Here is a 12,993-nt window from a genome sequence, read left to right as displayed (position 1 = left end):
ATCATTTGATTTATGACAAGGTAAAAAGGGAGATTGTACTAACTCAAAGGTACGATTATATTGGCCATGGGTGTTATGCTTTAAATTTACCTGAAGGGTTGCAAAACTCTTAAGTAAATACCTTTAGGAAGGCATTCGAAAGAAAATGGAGTCAAATATGGTTAAACAATCATGCTTGTTGGCTTGTTAGACTACCCTAAGTATGAAACAATGGTTGGAATTAAGTGGATGGGAGTGGAATAATCAAGGTTCAAATGTGGCTTAAACTTGACCAAAGTAGTTAAATGATGATTTAAATCAGAGAGAGTGCAAGGTGGTTGATGAGTAAATTGGCATCACCATAGTTTAAAGTCAAGGTGTAAAATTGTTGAAGTGTGCCTTAAAACCTCGAGTGATGAAGATAAAGAAAACATCTTTTAAGATTGTTAAAAATAAAAAAGCTAAAATACAACAAGAATATCAACAAAATATGTCGCAACTGTAATGTCGGCGGTTCGACCAAGGTTTGAAGGAAGTCCAACCGTTTGTGGAGGAGCTCTAGCGGAGGTGGTATGAGGCGGAGGCAGACCAAGTCCACGTGAAGCAAATCGTGTCCATCATGCATTGGATCCAATTCAATATGTTCTCATGTATTGGGGTTGTTCATTTCAGTTTGCGGATTTGTTTGTTAATAGGTTGTTTTTTTGGATCCGTTAAGGATCCGTTGAATTTCAACAATTATAAGTATGTATTTGTATCATTCTTATCTTCACATTTTTCATAACTTTAGAGTTGAAGATAGAGAGAAGGATTCAAAATCTATTGAGAAACTTAGAGAGGCCAGTGTAAAAAGTCCTTGGAGTTCTTGAAATTTGAGAAACCCTTAGGGATATCTAAGGGGATTGAGAAACACTTATAAACACTTTGGCCTTGTGTGATTCATATATAGAGAGTTGGAGAGATTGATAAATAATTAGGTAGAAGATAAATCTTTTTCTAGGGAACTTGGATGACTATTTTTTTGTAACTCTTTTGTAATATTTTATAAAAAAATTGAAAGCATAGTAAATTAGAGAGATGCGAACTCCCCTAGAGCAAATCTATTTGATCTAAGTGATTAAAAAAAATTTTTGTGTGCTTGTCTTTTATCTTTTTCTAGCATATTGTGTTTTCCTTCACTCTTGACATGTTAGTGTGTTGCTTGAGGGCATACATATTTAGAATATTTGAAATTATTTTTAAATTCACTTTTTAGTGTTGATAAGAAACCCACTTATAGAAATTTTGTAGTTCTTGTCTTTTATCTTTTTAAATTTTAATTATTTTTAATTCTAAATTTTAATATTACTTTAACATTTTATCATATCATAAAGAAGTTATTTAAAATATGTAATGTGAACTTTTGTAAGAAAAACATATACTTGGTAATAAAATATTCAGAGTTTCAATATTTTTTATAAAAAATTTAGATAGATAAAAACAAAAACAAAAATTAAAAGATCAAAAACATATTAAATTTTATAACCTAATGCTATCAAATCATAAATTTAAATTAAAAATAATTATTTACTACAATTGTTTAATATTAATGGAGTAATTTAATGTTTTTGTTAATTGAAGACAATATTAAAAACAATTTGTATATTAACAATATATAACAAAAGATTATAATATACATACACAAATCATTAAATTTTTATCTCATTCTAAATAGTCCATAAATTAAAAGCACATAAATAATTTAAACAATTCTATCTTATGTCTCTACAAATTATAAAACTAAAATATAACTGAGCATAAGGTTAAGCAAATAACAAATTTTTACAACAAAAATTGACAAACATAAATCATCACTGGAACTTTTTAATCTTCTACCACTATTTTGGTAAGTTATCATTGATTAAATTTGGCATAACAGTAATTGACATAACATTAAATTTAGAGTAATAATAGTAAGAAAAGTCAATTTTTTGGAAAAAAATACAAGTTGAAAATAATCAAAGTATCTACTGCTTTTTTCATACATTTTCTGAAATTTCTCTTAAGATATGTTTGCTTGTGCATTCAATTAAAACAAATTTTAAAGTTATGCCTAAAGAACTATTAAAAAATATTGAAATAAATAAATTTAAATATAAAGCAAGTGAAAATAAATTATATTTAAAATCAGAATCATATATATGATATTTTTTTCATGCTTTTGGTAAATTGAATGGGCAATCTTTCACATTTGGTTAGATATTAATAAATCGATTAACCAAATAAATAAAGAATTGTAATCAAATGTAAACTTTCGTATATATGAAAACAGTGAGACACATAAAAGATTACAGGACAAAAAACATAAGATATGGACACATATTAAAACACATGAGCTTGTCGATTAAAACACAAATTTAGGCCAAACAATTATAAAATGTCAGAAGAAAATCAAAGGAATAAATAGTTATCTGATTCAGCAACTTAGACATGTAAAGTAATATCAAAAATAGTTCTTTACTAAAAGAAGATGTGGACATCCAATGTTGATAACGAAAGAAGATAACAAACAGGTCACTTGAAAACATGAGAAAATGAATTCAATTCGTTTGTGTTTTGAGTTAAAACAAATTTCAATGAAAAAACTGAACAAAAAAAAGTTATACATTTGGAGAAGTATAGTTCAACCAATTTCATGAAAGTATAAAAAAATAAAAAATAAAATCATTTCAAACAACAACATAAACATGAATTACTTAGAATCAAATAAAAACAACATTTAGTTATTTAACAAAGTTGAGTGTTGAACATCTAAAATTAAATATGAAAATGAGTCAATGTATAAAATCTATAGTAAAAATTATCGATAAAGAAATCACTACAATGATTCATTTATGAAAAATATTAACCATGCTTATGAAGAACTATAACAATGAAAAGTTTTTTTTTATTAAAAAAATAGCATTAAAACAACCACTAGAATGCTTCATTGCTCCATGTCATTGTATTTTTTTTTATCTTCTAATACTATCCATCCACTAATCATAACCTTGATCTAATTTTTAATAATAAATAAAATAAATAAATTAAATGGAATGGAAGTAGAAAATCAAAACATATAAAGAAGTTTGGAAAAATCAAACCAAATACAAAAACAAATCAAATAGAGAAAATGTATTAGAGAAACATTCATGCACGAAATGAAAGATGTTTTTTTAAAAAAAAAATTCAAAATAAATAAAATGAGTATAAATATGTTCACTAGTGTTTTTGGCAAACAATCACTTAGTTTTAGGTTAATCACTTGAAGGACCAAACTGGTAAATCCTAGGGCAAGTTTGTGTTGATTTTGTGAGAAGAGAAAGTGTGCAGTCCATATTGTCGGATTACTTGCGGTGAATGTTGAGTATTTTTAGTAAAATAACTATATTATGAAAATAAATTGACAAAATGATTTCGATTGTGTCGAAATTAGCCTTTTGAATGTTAAAGAAAACAAGTATAAAAATAACTTTAAATAGAAAAAAGATTTGTTTGCATAAATGTAAAAATGGTAGGCAAATACATTTTTTCCAGAAAAACTCATTTCTCTCTTGTGTGCGGATATTTTGAGTGTATATCAAAGTTTATAATATTTTTTTCATCCTTTGTAACGACCCGTATAATATATATATAGAATAATATCATACAAGTATTATTATTTGGTATTGATACAACATAAGAGTCTAGAGGCATCATTATATACACATGTCCAGACTAAAAAAACATTAATGAGACATGTCATATAATAAATCCTAATAATAAAATCTAAGAACTATGTACAATATCTACAATTGTACAAAATCCACATCGGAAGATCACAATAATTGCATCCATTGAAACATCAGTAGACAGTTTCTCTTGAATTCAACCTGCAAGGAATACCTGAAAAATAACAACAATAATGGGATGAGATAATAATCTCAGTGAGTTCTCCTATCCTATGGGTCCACTCGACTCTACAGGGTTTCTACTCGATTCTAACTCAAGTATTCACCTCCCGTTACTTGTGCATCACTCGCACCTTGTAACTAGGACTTGAGAAACTAAGGGATATTCGCAATGTATGGAAACATGTCACCTGAGTTCACATAACTCAATAAATCACTATTCAGACTCACGAAACATCAATCCCCGAACGGACCTACGTCTAAGCCAGACTCGGTTCATGCATGCTCGTATGATTCGATTTTCACGGTGGATATCGTGTCCTTTATGAGGCTTAATCCCCGGTTCAAGAGATCGTCACCCATATGGGACTCTAACCCACTTAGGTGTCCACCTTTCCCCCATGTCCTCCATGGTTGGGACTCAAACCCAATTGAGGCACGAATCATTGGTGCCACATCCCCATTTTCTGTTTTACATAAGCCTCTCAAATGGTATGTGCACAATCACAAATAATTCCGAATACGTGATTAGTTTTCAACAACAAATAGGACTTTGGGAACAAAGGTTCCTCACCAAAAATATGACTTTTTGAACAAAGGTTCCTCACCAAAAATGTCAACAAACTCTCATGGCATCATAACATGATCCAATCTCATTACATAAATCACACATGTTCCTTACAAAGCTTGTTAATGTATCATTCCCGTGATTACTTGTTTGTTGTACACGCCGCAATACGATTACGTCCAAGCATCACTATCTAATTCTTTTCATGACTTAAGTTATCTTTCTAAGTCATTTTCCTAGCATTCTCCTAGGTTTACCTCACTCATAAATTTTAGTCATATTAAAATCAATGCAACAACATTTCATGCATAAGTTATGAAATGCATCACATAAGAAACACAATAACAATTCATAACATAAATCATAATATAATTCATAACATTCATAAGGTACATAATATTTTATAACATGGTTCGAGAATAATAGTCTTTTACGTTATCTTTTTAACGTATCCGTCCGCGTCCAAAACGGAGTTACAACACTCAAATAATCTAACAATCTAACTTAATCAAGAATATAGGTTAACACTTATTCCTTGCACAAATATTCAACAACAAAAGCTTAGCCTAGTGGTAAGGCTTGTACTATACCTAGGAGGGCCCGGGTTTGATTCATCAAATGAAACAATCGATTGAATGGGATAATTCTAACAAAATTTCACTATACCAATCGATTGAATGGGAGGACCAATCGATTGGTTGGAACTCCATTCCAATTTCTCAAAGTCAATTGGTTGACCAATCAATCAACAACAACATCATTAAATCACTAGCATACAATTAACACATGAAGCACATATAACATTACCATAATCCATGGAGGTTTTCATGATTAAGGTAATAACTCATCATATTATTATTAATCATTCTAACTATTCTATGGTTTATCCAAACCCTAAACTCTACAATCAAAAGTTCTAACTAGAACTCACCTCATGATTGATGAAGATGGTGAGAAGAAGATAAGATGATGTTGGTGAAGATGATGATCCTCCATGGTTTTTCTTCTGTTTCCTCCCAATCTCTTCTTTCCTCTTTCTCCCTTCTTCTTTCTTCTCTTTTTCCCCCTCTCTTCTTCTTACTGATATTTCTTTCCCCTCTCTTGTTCTTATCCTTTCTTCTTTTCTTTTCCACCACATGAATATATACATATATAAATAATATCTAAATATATAATATTATATTATATAATGATATAAAATATCACAAATGATATTTTGTCTTATAGTACCAATTGACCAATTATTAATGTTATCAAAATGTCCCATCTTGTACTTATTAATAATGGTATGTCCCTTTTATTAATAATTAATCTCTTCAGAGTTCACTGGTTACTCCATTGGTCCCAACTGACAACATTTAGAGCACATAGGAGCTCTAATTGTTTTAACTAAAAAAAGATAGAGTACATAGGAACTCAATTGGTCTCAACTGACAACTAATTGAGCATTTAAGGGGATATGGGATATTACATTCTCCCCCCTTAAATTGAAATCCGCCCCCGAATTTCCTCCACTCAACAAATAATAAATTCTTGCATCAACGTCTTAGACCAACACTTGTTCTCTTCGATTTCAAACCTCTGACATATTCATTCTTCCAACTTATCCTCCTTGGAAAACTTCTTTCTTGTGTGATCCCTAAATACTTCATGGTCTTAACCATATCCTCATTCTAATATTGGATTAACGTTTAACTTTTGTCCCACTTAATTCATCTGATATACCGCTCTAAATCTCCCTCTGAAAAATTTTCTCTGAGTTTCCTTGTTTCCATAGTTTTCTCTGCCACGTGCCAAATGTTCTCCTTACAAGCAACAAATGTACACTTTTTCTTCTTCATCTTATAATTCTGACAGGTTTACCTCAACTTAGCACCAAAAGAGGTATTTTTATTTATTGGACAGGAATATCATTGAGGAGAGATCCTTTAATTTCCACCCAAATCAACATTTTGACATGCATGTTGTCATGAAGAAGCATAAACTGACTTATCTGAACAATCAGATCCAACCAGTGGCTAAAGAGCTAGTGTTGAGCTCCCACTGAGGATGTTGCTGCAGAGCCTGAGTTAACTTCTTAGGTAAGAGGGAAAAGGATCCAGTTTGACTGGAAAATGGTGAACATGTTATTGAAGATGAAGTTCAGGGAACCAAACTGTGAGTACCAAATGATGAATAATGCATCGAGGACTGGGTGGTCATATCGAGCAATATTGGATCATTTAGCACTCGAGGGGAGAGACTTCCAGCCTGCTTCTACTCATATTCCTAGGAAGTTGGTTGTTGTAGATTTGGATGTCGTCCCGAAGGCGTGGACGTATTTTATTCCCCACACTCTGGATACTAACCAGAGAGGGTCAGAGCTTATCACTTTGAGGGCTTTGGCTTTGTATTGTCTGTTGACCTGACGTGCAATGAACGACGAACGTATTATTTCTACAGACATGGATTAGATGGACCAGAGTGTGAATAAGAAGTCTTTGAGACATGCTTCGGTCATTTTATTGTTGTGCAGGAAAGCAGGGGTGGCGAAGTTCACACATGGTCGCATTGTGAACCCGACATGTGCATTGGATGCTAGGTGGATTAACGTTTAACTTTGCTCCCACTTAATTCATATGATATACCGCTCTAAATCTCCCTCTGACAAATTTTCTCTGAGTTTCCTTGTTTTCCATAGTTTTCTCTGCCACGTGCCAGATCTTCTCCTTACAAGCAACAAATGTACACTTTTTATTCTTCATCTTATGATTCTGACAGGTTTACCATAACTTAACACCAAGAAAGGTATCTTTCTTTGTTGGCATTTTATGTAAATACCTACAGAGCTCCCATTGAGGATGTTGCTGCGGAGCCTGAGTTAACTTCCTAGGTCAGAGGGAAAAGGATCCAGTTTGACTGGAAAATGGTGAACAGGTTATTGAAGATGAAGTTCGGGGAACCAAACTGTGAGTACCAAATGATGAATACTGCATTGAGGACTGGATGGTCATACTGAGCAATGTTGGATCATTTAGAACTCAAGGGGAGAGACTGCCAGCCTGCTTCTACTCCTATTCCTAGGAAGTTAGTTGTTGTAGATTTGGATGTTGTCCCCAAGGGGTGGACGTATTTTATGCCCCACACCTTGGATAATAACCAGAGTGGGTCATAGCTCATCACCGTGAGGGATTTAGCTTTGTATTTTCTATTGACCTGACATGCAATGAACGACGAACGAATTATTTCTACAGACATGGATGAGATGGACCAGAGTGCGGATAAGAAATCTCTGAGACATGCTTCAGTCATTTCATTATTATGCAGGAAAGTAGGGGTGGCGAAGTTCACAAATGGTCACATTGTGAATCCGACACGTGCATTGGATGCTAGGTGGATTAACGTTTAACTTTTCTCCCACTTAATTCATATGATATACCGTTATAAATCTCCCTCTGACAAATTTTCTCTGAGTTTCCTTGTTTTCCATAGTTTTCTCTTCCACGTGCCAGATCTTCTCCTTACAAGCAATAAATGTACACTTTTTCTTCTTCATCTTATAATTCTGACAAGTTTACCTCAGCTTAGAACCAAGAGATGTATTTTTCTTTGTTGGAATTTTATGTAAATACCTATAGAGCTCCCATTGAGGATGTTGCTGCAGAGCCTGAGTTAACTTCTTAGGTCAGCGGTAAAAGGATCCAGTTTGACTGGAAAATGGTGAACAGGTTATTGAAGATGAAGTTTAGGGAACCGAACTGTGAGTACCAAATGATGAATATTGCATCAAGGACTGGATGGTCATACCGAGAAATGCTGGATCATTTAGCACTCGAGGGGAGAGATTGCCAACCTGCTTCTACCCCTATTCCTAGGAAGTTGGTTGTTGTAGATTTGAATGTCGTCCCGAAGTCGTGGACGTATTTTATGCCCCGCACTCTGGATACTAACTAGAGTGGTTCAGATCTCATCACCGTGAGGGCTTTGCCTTTTTATTGTTTGTTGACCTGACGTGCAATGAATGAAGAACATATTATTTCTACAGACATGGATGAGATGGACCAGAGTGTGAATAAGAAGTCTCTGAGACATGCTTCGATCATTTTATTATTGTGCAGGAAAGCAGGGGTGGCGAAGTTCACAAATGGTCGCATTTTGAACCCGACACGTGCATTGGATGCTAGGTGGATTGTTGAGCACCCCAGGAGGAAAATACCGGCTAAGGAGGCACCAAATACAGAGGACAATCCACCAAAGACTACTGGCCCCAGCATACCCTAGCCCAAACATATACCTGAGGGAGTTCATCTTGCTGATGAGGACTCTCAGATCCACAAAGACCGGATGCCCGTGTTCTGTTTCATGCAGGATTTTTGTGCGTATATTGGACTTTCGGTTCGTTATCTCACCCATCAGGTGGATAAGTGGGCAACTGTCCAGCATTTCAGATACATATATCTAGGCGACCCTCCAGCACCGCTTTATAGACTCTATTAGTATCCTGGGATGATACCCCGATTCAACTAGGATGACCTGCACAACACTACCACCATCACCACCAATCTCTACTCTCTCAACCCACTACTCAGTAGCACCAGAGTCCCTTCACGAGTTTAGGGCAGAGAGACCAGCAGGGACATATGTCCCCTATCTCAGCCTTTGTGCATCATGATGATCTGAAGGCCATGATCAGTTATGACATACAGATGATGGACAGAGACAGAGACATTGATGAGGATTAGTTTTTATTTTTCTTTCTTCATTTTGTTATGTATTTTTATTTTTGGTTATTTTGATTTTGTTGTACTGCCTAAAACTTTGATTTAAATATTATAGCAGTTATTTTAGTTAATTCATTTTATGTTTATGTTATTTAAGTGATGATGACTAGCATGAGTGGCTGACTCAGATCACCCAGATAAAGTTCGGATGCCCTATCCATATTCATGCCAATAAATCATAATATTTATGAAATTATTTGATGTGGTTTTCTGGAATTTATACAGAATGGGGTGCATGATCAGTGTGAAAGAGTGTGAAGTTACATTGCATGAGAGACATATTGGACAATGTTAGCTCTTACCAACACGGTGAGAACAGAAAAAGCCAAACACAATTTTCATCATATGAGAGAGTATGCATGTATGCTTTTATCATCTAGAACTTACGTCTTCTTTTTTATGATATCCATTGCATGATGTCACACATTGAGGGACGTTGTTTGTTTTAAGCCTCGAGCCTTTGTAGCCATCCCATTTATAATTATATCCTTTTTAACCCATTTTGACATGTATCCATATTGTTTGTAATTTCACCACATCATGAGCCCTTGGACCAAAAACTTCCCTACCTTGTTCAGAGTTGTTGTAATTTATTGTTGGATATGAGTTTCATTCTAAGTTTGGGGTTGCTATTGGAATAACAACCTTTAAGTTTGGGGTAGTTGTGCAGTATGGATAAAGGTGAGTGTAGCTGAAGAAAAAAAAAGAGAGAAAAGTTGAAAAAGTGAAACAAAAATCATCTTAACTAAAAAAAATATATGAAAAAGGAGCACTCACTGGAAAGAGAACTCAGTGGATACCAAAAATGAGAAGTCCAAAGCTAACTGACCAAAGAAAAAGCAATGTTTAAGAGATTCTAGTAGTGATGATTTGAAATGAACATTGTGAAAAGAATGATTGCAATACTCTGAACCATTAGCCTACTTATACATATATTATCCCACCATAACCCTATACCCATTACAACCTGAAAAGACCTTAAAAAGTGTGTGTAGTGTGTCTCTGGTAATTGAAATAGAGATTATGCAAGCCTATGATATAGTAATACATAATTTGAATTTTGAGTGTATATGTATTCGCATTTGAAACAACCGGTGGGAGTGTGAATGGGATGATATGGGAAACATGGTTATCAAGTGTTGGTGTGATGGATCATTCAATCCTAATGATCAGGCCAAACGGAAGGTATGAATGAAAGAGAACGGTAGGAGATCTCAGAGGTAAGTGTTTACAAATGAATTTGGTTGATGATTGGTGACATGATATTTTTATGCTAAAAGTTGCTTGAGGGCAAGCAAAAAGTTAAGTTTGGGGTTGTGACCAGTCACCATTTGTGTTAGTTTTATTATTGTTTGAATGCCAAAAGCAGGTGAATTGATGTGGGTTTAGGCAGTAGTTTAAGATTATTTTAGTATATTTTTATCATGACTTGATATGCTAAGATTTTAGTGTTTCTGAGCTATATTACACGCTTGAGATAGTGTTTCATGTGTTTACAGGTCTTAAGAATCAAGAGGAGTTTGATTAGAGAAGAAACTAGACAAAATGCATGAGCAGGAGAAAAAGAGAGAATTTTGCACATCTCCTACCCATATGTGTATGAGGGGTCTCATATGTGTATGACCACTCAGCCAGACCTCCCAGTGTACGCGTATCAGCAGAGGAAGGGGAAAATCATGTTTATGCCCATATATGTATCTGTTAGCCCATATGCGTATGAGGCCAGCCAATCAGCAACCTACTTGCGCAATCAGAGCCTTATGCATATGGCTCCAGCTGGGTCATATGCCCTACCATGGGCCATACATGTATGATGTAGTTAAAAATTGAGCCATACTCATATAGGTGGGGGCCATACATGTATGGCACAACTCATATCTGAAAAAGCCCAGATTTTGTCTATTTAGCCAAAAAACGCGAATTTCCAAGGGTTCAACGATTTTTGAGTAGAAAGAATGCGTTTTAAAGGCTGGAAAACTGAAGAATTTGTGGTGGATCAAGGATTTCATGAACTTTAAGTTATTAAATACCTATTTTCTTCCATTAATTTGTAATGTCTACACTTTTTTTTCTTCTCTATTATGAGTAGCTAAACCTCCCAATGATAGGGGGTGTCCCTGATTCAGATTCATGATACAATTCTGATTTGAATCTTGTAATGGCTTTAATTTGATGATATTTCATTTACTTGAAATTTATGCTTTATGCTTTCTCTCTCAGACAAATTGAGTTTGATCTACGATTAATGAAGGTAGAGAAAAACAAGAAAGGGGGTTTGAATTGTTTTCACAGATAATAAAAACTTTTGCAAATAAAACACACACGAAAGATAAAGCTATCAACACAGAAGTTTATCCTAGTTCGCTTGAAATTCAAAGCTACTCTAGTCCACACGGCCAAGGTGATTTTGCCTTCAACAAGGACTTAATCCAATAATCTAGAAAGATTACATTGAAAACATCTAAGTGAGTAAATATCTCTTAGTCCTCTCAATTTTACAGACTTCACAAGTCACTTGAGGAAATGTTCAACAACTGTTTTGAGAATACAATGAAGTGTTTAGTGCTTCTAGGTAAGCAGTAGTAACACAATATAAGAACTGAAATGTTTCACACTTACAGCAACAACTCGTGTGAACAAACTTGAACAAGAATGAAAGAGAATATAGAATTTTTTGTTTGCAGTATTCTTGTGTGTATGCTTCTTGTCTTGTATGATGATGATTATGCCTTTATATAGTGATTTGAACAAGAGACCGTTAGCCGAGGAATTCATGAATATCTTGGCAATGATGGACTTTTAATATCATTAATCTCTTTGTCCTTTCCATAGCAATTTTAGAGAGTGTTTAATCTCTTCCAAATATAGATTCACACCAAAAGTAGAAAACTTTGTAGCTAAGTATTTATGTTTGACCTTGAGTCAAAGTACACGGAGTTCCGATTTTCTTGTTCAGCATCTATATTTCAGATAGTTGCTGAGAGCATATTTACTTCAGAAGTTCTTGATATGTCTTTCTGTAGAGCCTTCTTTAGAGTATAAATCATCAAATCAGTTATGTGGAACTCTTCAGATTCGGAGTGTCCGAGTCTTCTTCCGTCAGACTCTGTGAGCTTTCTTTTCTTCAGATTCAGAGCCTCTGCTTCAATTTATTTTAAGTTGTCTATTCTGGACTTGCATGATGTTAGATGTTTGTCTATATGATCCTTTTTCTGTTAGAGTCCTGCAGACTTAGATAAATTTGTTAGGGTACTAATTTGTTTCATCCTTTGTTATCATCAAAACCTTAGAGATGAATTGTAGACACAAAATCTTGTTCTAACAATCTACCCCTTTTTGATGATGACAAAAACCTCATACTGATGATGGAACAATGATACTTCATAAAAATTTAAAGGAGTTATCTCAGAGTCAGATGTGTGACGACTCTCCCTGAGATAGATCCTAAGAAGTTTTAGATGTTCTTACCAGATCTCCTTACGTAGTATAGCTTGTTTTTAACTTAGATACTTCCTGCAGATCTTAGGATTTCATAATGAGAGTTTTAAATGTGCACAGTGCAGCAAGAGACTTAGATATTATTTCATCAGAGTTGTTTTTATTCTCCCCCTTTTTGTCAGACTCAAAAAGACTTAGTAAATAGAGTAGGCAAAACATAATTCATTTATGAAAAAGAAGTACAAATAAGGTGAAAAAACATAAAGCATGGGAGGAAAAACACTTAGAGAAGACATGAAAGATAAGCACGTAGAGAAAACAACAAGAAAATCCTAAGTGC

This window comes from Lathyrus oleraceus, chromosome 6 (genome assembly GCF_024323335.1).
Source record: "Lathyrus oleraceus cultivar Zhongwan6 chromosome 6, CAAS_Psat_ZW6_1.0, whole genome shotgun sequence".
Lineage (NCBI taxonomy): Eukaryota > Viridiplantae > Streptophyta > Magnoliopsida > Fabales > Fabaceae > Lathyrus > Lathyrus oleraceus.
This window is presented reverse-complemented; position numbering follows the sequence as displayed.